Source organism: Petaurus breviceps, unplaced genomic scaffold, assembly GCF_028583685.1.
Source record: "Petaurus breviceps papuanus isolate PSGF00001 unplaced genomic scaffold, PetGlider_PUasm1.0 66, whole genome shotgun sequence".
NCBI classification, from domain to species: domain Eukaryota; kingdom Metazoa; phylum Chordata; class Mammalia; order Diprotodontia; family Petauridae; genus Petaurus; species Petaurus breviceps.
Window position 1 is genome coordinate 570,512 of NW_027186442.1, and position 6,239 is coordinate 576,750.

The 6,239-nt window shown below is 37.5% G+C and overlaps 1 non-coding gene across 1 annotated transcript; it reads right to left on the bottom strand.

Annotated features, from left to right (window-relative positions):
* Positions 1-5,627: 5,627 nt before the first annotated feature.
* Positions 5,628-5,734, bottom strand: LOC138173890 (U6 spliceosomal RNA). Its single transcript, XR_011171563.1, has one exon. It is a non-coding gene; the product is annotated as a U6 spliceosomal RNA (small nuclear RNA).
* Between the last annotated feature and the right edge of the window lie 505 nt (positions 5,735-6,239).

Genomic DNA, 6,239 nt, shown 5'->3' on the forward strand with positions numbered 1-6,239 from the left:
GCACCATCCTGATTCTGGCCTTCATCTTTTTTCTCTTTGACAATTTCAATTGACTCCTACTTAGTCTCTTTGCCTCTAGGTTCTCCCCTCTCCAAACCATCCTCTGACCTGGGCTCAAAGTGTATGCTTGCAGGGCAAATGGGGAGGGAACTATTCTGGAAGAACAGCACCACCACATAGGGGTGGTAGCCAGGGGAGGGGGAATAGCATAACATAAATGAAAATCAGGGGGGGGGGGAGGGGGCAGGCAATGTCTTCAGCAACAAAGGCAGGTGAATTCCTCTGACATGCAACAGTCCCAGTCTCTAAGACATTCAGAACTCAAACTGACATAACTTTCTACAAAGAACTGACATGGTACTAATAGGAGACTGGGACATACCATTGGGGTAAAGAAGAAGGGTAGTAAACTGCCAGCTGGCCCCAAGCAGCCTATAAAACTCCCAGAGGTAGTCAGAACCACATTAAAATGTAATTGGGAAATTTTTAACAAAAGAAATAAAAATATTATGCAATACAGATAATGTTAATTCATGGTTTTCTAAGCCAGTATGAACCAGCAGGCACCTATTTTGATTTGAGTTTGATACCATTGATCTGGACTACTGAGATGAGGGTATTTTCTAAATTGACTCTTAAGGAATGAAGGGCAGAAACATAGAAAACTGAATTCTGGGCCACAACAAACATGTAGGTAGTCTTTTGGGTAGTTGAACCTCAGCATACATGAGTTCTAGGGGCTGGGGTCTTAATAGTGAAACTGGTTTTCAACAGTTCACAATGCCTAAAGCACAGATTTAACCACAACACTGCTATGCTTAAGAGACTTCAAGTGGCTGCATGTTGTCTCTGTGATAAAACACAAACTCTTCTATTTGGCATTTAGAACCATATGCAATTGGCTCCAATCTATTTTTTTCTGATCTTTCAATCAATAAGCATTTATTAAGTACCACCTTTGAGCTAGTCACTATGCTATAGTGACTATATCTGAAGATATAGAAACAAAAAAGAAATGGTCTTTTCAAGGAGGGGAATATAAATTCAAGATAATAGGGTGTTGTTGAGGGAGGCACTAGCAGCTGGGGGAATCAGGAAAAGCCTTGTATAGAAGGTGGCCCTTGAACTTAGCTTCGGAGGAAACTAGGGAGTCTAAGAGGCACAGATCAAATGGGTGAGAATTTGGGGAATAGTGGTCAACTTGTGCAAGGGCCAGGAGATGGGAGTTGAAGTCTAATGTGTGGGGAAAAGCAATAAGGGGTACATGAAGAGGGAAAAGGAAAATAAGCCTGGAAAGGTAGATCTGATCCAGGTTTGAAAGAATTTGAATGCCAAATAGGAGTTTCTCTTTAACCCTTAATTTAACAGGGATGCATTGGAGTATTGAGTAAGGGAGCGATTTTACTCTACTACACTCTCACACATTATGATCAAGTTAAATTGGTCTATTTGATGTTTCCCAGGTTTTTTTTCATCAATCTTGTATTAAGTACCTTTTGTACAGAACTGGGCTGGGGACAGGGGAAAATACAGTTGAAATAAGAGCTTTTGCCATCATGGAATTTGCAGTCTAGCACCTCAAAACTTAAAAAGATTTGTGATAACATCATGGCAGGTACTTTTCCTTCAGTGCAAATTTTCATTCCTTGCTACTTTGGTTGGGGTATCATGAGTTTTTCTGGCCAAAAAACTTGATCACCTTCTGGCCAGCTCCTGGTGACAAGCCAAGTATTTAGCTAGGCTGGTCCTTAAGTAAGAGACATTCAGCCCATTGTTAGGCCCATATATTGCTAGGTCATTATTAGTTCTAATAAGGAATCCTAGGTGAAGTGGTTGAATTATTCAAATTTTGCACTGCATATTTCCATTAGGATTGATACAATTATCATATTTTATGTAATTATTATTTGGAATAGTATGAATTTGAAGTCATGTGACCACATGGGAGATCCATTATTCCCACTAATCAGAACCTAGCCATTCTCAAAGCCCTTTCAAGTTGATAGGTCCTGCTGGCTTGGCTTTTGAGAATAGAGGATCACTTCTATGATGCAACAAGAACTTTAATGAAGGACATGGATAAATTGACCAGTAGTGTTAAATTCAAATAGAAATGGGGTCTACAAAACTGTACATAAGAATAATTGGAAGTCATCTATTGACTTAGAAGACACACATTAACATTATGTTCTATCATATTCTTATTTATTTTGTTAACTATTTCCCAATTACATTTTAATCTGGTTTGGCAGTACTTGGGAGTGTTTTGAGATGGAGTGTTTGATATCTCTGAACTTACACAATATTACATGTTTAATACATTAATCAAATGCAAAGCAAAGTGATGTATGAGGTCCAAAGTGACAAGGAAGATTTTCATTCTAGCTGTTGCTTAGCCATCACTAGAGAGAAATATTAAAATAATTTTGTTATAAGGTAAAATTTATAACATATGCCGTTTTTCCTACTTACCCCTTTCTACCCTCAAGGCAGATGACTATTCAGGGTATATTACAAAAAAGGGCATAATGCAGAATCATTTCTAATATTTCTTTTAATGAATGCAAATATTTTAACATTTGAAAATTCCCATTTTCAGAGCATATAGTTATTTTGAAATTGATCAGATATATTTTAATTACTATTGAATTTGAAGTTTTACATTTATGTAGGTAACTATTGTTTATGTTGCTATTACTATACCTCTAAGTTGAAGTAAACTACTGAGTGGCAGAGAGGGCACATGACTTAGAATCAGGACGATACGAATTCAAATCTTGCTCTGAAATTTCTTAGGTATGTGACCCTGGGTAAATCACTTAACTTTTCTCAGCATCAGTTTCCTAATCTACAAAATGAGGATAATAGTAGCACTCGCCTCATAGTATTGTTGTGAGATAATGCATGCAAAGTACTTTGCCAACCTTAATATGTTACATAAATATTAATGATTACTAGCTATGTAATACTTAGCAAGCCCCTTAACTTTGCTAATTCTCAGCTTCCTAGTCTGTAAAACAGGAATAACTACAGTTTTACTACATGTGGCTGTTGTAAGAATCAAATGAGATAATTTAAATATAGTGCTTTGAAAATTTTAAATTAATATAAACTTCAGAATTAATGGGCTATCGTACAGACTATTGCACAGCTGGATACACATAACTGTTATTGTTATTAGAGAGTCCTTCCTGATCCCCCTGGATGATATTTATTGTATAAAGAAGCTTCCCTTCCCACCTCAGATTAATGAAATTGCAAAGTATAACATAGGCAGTAAGGATTTTCCTACAACCCTACTACAATATGTGAAAAAGATCTTATTTTATTTGAGAAGATTGTAGGACCTTGGACATTGGATGAAGGCAACTGGTACCACACAGAAAGAATCTTGTGATTGGCTGAGGGAATAAATTACTTCCTAGGAGCCAATATGAATATAACCAGGAGCTCAAAGTCAGATATCATGACTCTTATCATTGGTAGAGATTAATTATTCAACATTGGATGTCCCACATGCAGAAGAGTATTTATATGTGTTGCCCATCTATGTTTTGTGGGTCTACATGGGACTGTCTAGATATGGCTCGTAGGGAGGCATCAATAGTTATCTCTAGATTCCTGCCAGGAGGAGAAGTAGGAGAATGGAACTAATGGGAAAATGGCACCACAAAGGGGACCAGTCTGGAATTACATCTGTCTGGCCCCTAAATATTGTTCATCTAGAGCAGGGATATCAAATATGTGACCTGAAAGTTACAACATTCCCAGTGAGACCTGAAGCAGTTTAAAATGTAATTGGGAAATATTTAATAAAATAAATAAAAAATTATATGGAACATAAATACCATTAGTACATAGTTTTCTAAGGCAATATGCACATCAGAGGGCTATATGTACACACACAATATACATATACATACATATAATAATACATACATATGTGTGTATATATACACATACATCTATATACAACATACATGTATATATATGTATTATCTTAGTGGCCCTTATTTCTACTTGAGTTTAACAGCACTGGTTGAAAGAAAATAATTTTAGATTTAAGTTACATCCCTGGTTGCAACCCCTCAATGGGGAAGGAGTGCCCCAAGTTACATATCCAAGGCTTGTCTTCCTTCCCACCAAATGCTAGTTGCACAAAGATCAAATATAACCAATAGAATATAAACACACTTATCCAAATCTATAGCAAACAGAAATCAGAGATGTTATGCACATAAGAGTATACCAGGTATACCAGAGTATACACAGAGTAAATGAGCTCTTCCCCTGGGAGCAAGATAGCCTAGCTTGGCAAAAGAAATAAAAAGTAAAAAAAAATATTAGATCTCACGCAAGGAGAAATCTCCCCAAATCTAAACTAAGCTAAGGTTAGGAATGTAAACATGGTGTCTACTTATTTTCAGAGTCTTTCCTTCCAGAGACCTTTCATTGAAGAGAATCTAGAACCCCGTGACTTCTTTCTCAAATCTGAAAGCCAGAAAACCAAGATCTATCCCCCAAAGCTTTCAGCAACTCTGCCCCTCATGTAGGCAAGAACCATTGCATTATCAGTCTCCATTAATGAGTTGTCTTATTCAAATGGTCCTTGAGCCTCTGGTTACATTAAAAAAATAGCAAACAATTTAGCAGTTGACAGTCCAACTTGATTTTGTGGAGTAAGACCTCTTTGCCCATATCAGGAAACAGTTGGGAGGCAAGGAGGAGACTTTTTCTTCTCTACATCAATCATATCATTGGAGTGATTATACTAGGAGGTAATGATTTGTCCGGTTAGTAACAGAGATATACAACAATGCATTATTTTGCCCCAGACATAAATTCAGAGAAATAATCACCAGAGGGAGGAAGAAACTGCAAGGAATGTGACCTTCCCTTGTACCAGAGAAGAATGTCAGCTATGAATTCAAGAATGAAGTAGGATACATGTGGGAGGAACTGTGGGAAAATGAACACACTAGTGCATTGTTGGTGGAACTGAGAATTGGTCCATCCATTCTGGAAAGTAATTTTTCGCCAAAAGCTACTGGATTATATAGACATTCCCTCAGATCCAGCTATAGCATTACTAGGCCTATACTCCAAAGGGATCAGAAAAAGAGGAAAAGGATCTTATATGTATAAAAAAAAAGATTTTTTTTTAGCATTTCTTTTTCATGGTAGCTTCAAATTGGAAGCTATGGTATCATACTCTTATTGGAAATGATCAAGCAAATTATGCTATACATATATATACGACAGAATATTGTTGTTCCATAAGAAATGATGAAATGAACCATTTCAGAAGCAACTGCAAAGAACCATATGAACTGATGCAGAGAAAAGTGAGCAGAGTTAGAAGAAAAAAAGACAAAAAGGAAAAAGAAGAAAGAAGGAAGAAAGGAAGGGAGGGAGGAAGGAAGGAAGAAAAGGAAGGAAGGAATGAACGAACGAAGGAAGGAAGGAAGGGAGAGAGGAAGGGAGGGAAGGAAGAAGGGAGAGAGGAAGGGAGGGAGGAAGGAGGGAAGGGAGGAAGGAAAGGAGGGAGGAAGGAAGGAAGGAAGGGAGGGAGGAGACCAAATTGTCTACTGGCTAATTTTTTTTTTTTAATGAACAATGGACTTTATAAAAATATGGAACGCTTCACGAATTTGCGTGTCATCCTTGCGCAGGGGCCATGCTAATCTTCTCTGTATCATTCCAATTTTAGTATATGTGCTGCCGAAGCGAGCACTACTGGCAAATTTTTTATGGGAAACTTAGTACTTCATTTGGTCCCTTTTTAATTCTTTCTGGTTCTTCTGACTCAGAGGAATTTTCTACCTTTATACCAAGTCTTCCCATAGTGAAGACACCTCCACCCTTGTGATCCCTCCTCTGATCAGTGATTTCTTGTTTGGCGCTATTGTTTTAAGCAGAGACTAGTCTCCAGAACTACTCAAAATAGTATGGTCTAACCATTCACTTAAGAAAAACCAAGTGCATAAAGAATGTCTATTTTCTATATCATGACCTTCAGACCTTCAATTAGATGGACCACCCATAGATAGCTCTCTCTCTCTCTCTCTCTCTCTCTCTCTCTCTCTCTCTCTCTCTCTCTCTCTCTCTCTCTCTCGATATATATACACATTGGCATAGACTATATATTGATATAGACAAAGACCGTGATAGACGAGTAAACCCCAGAATTCAACAGAGGGAATATGGGATAGAATTGCTTTTGAGAAACTGCAGAGCTC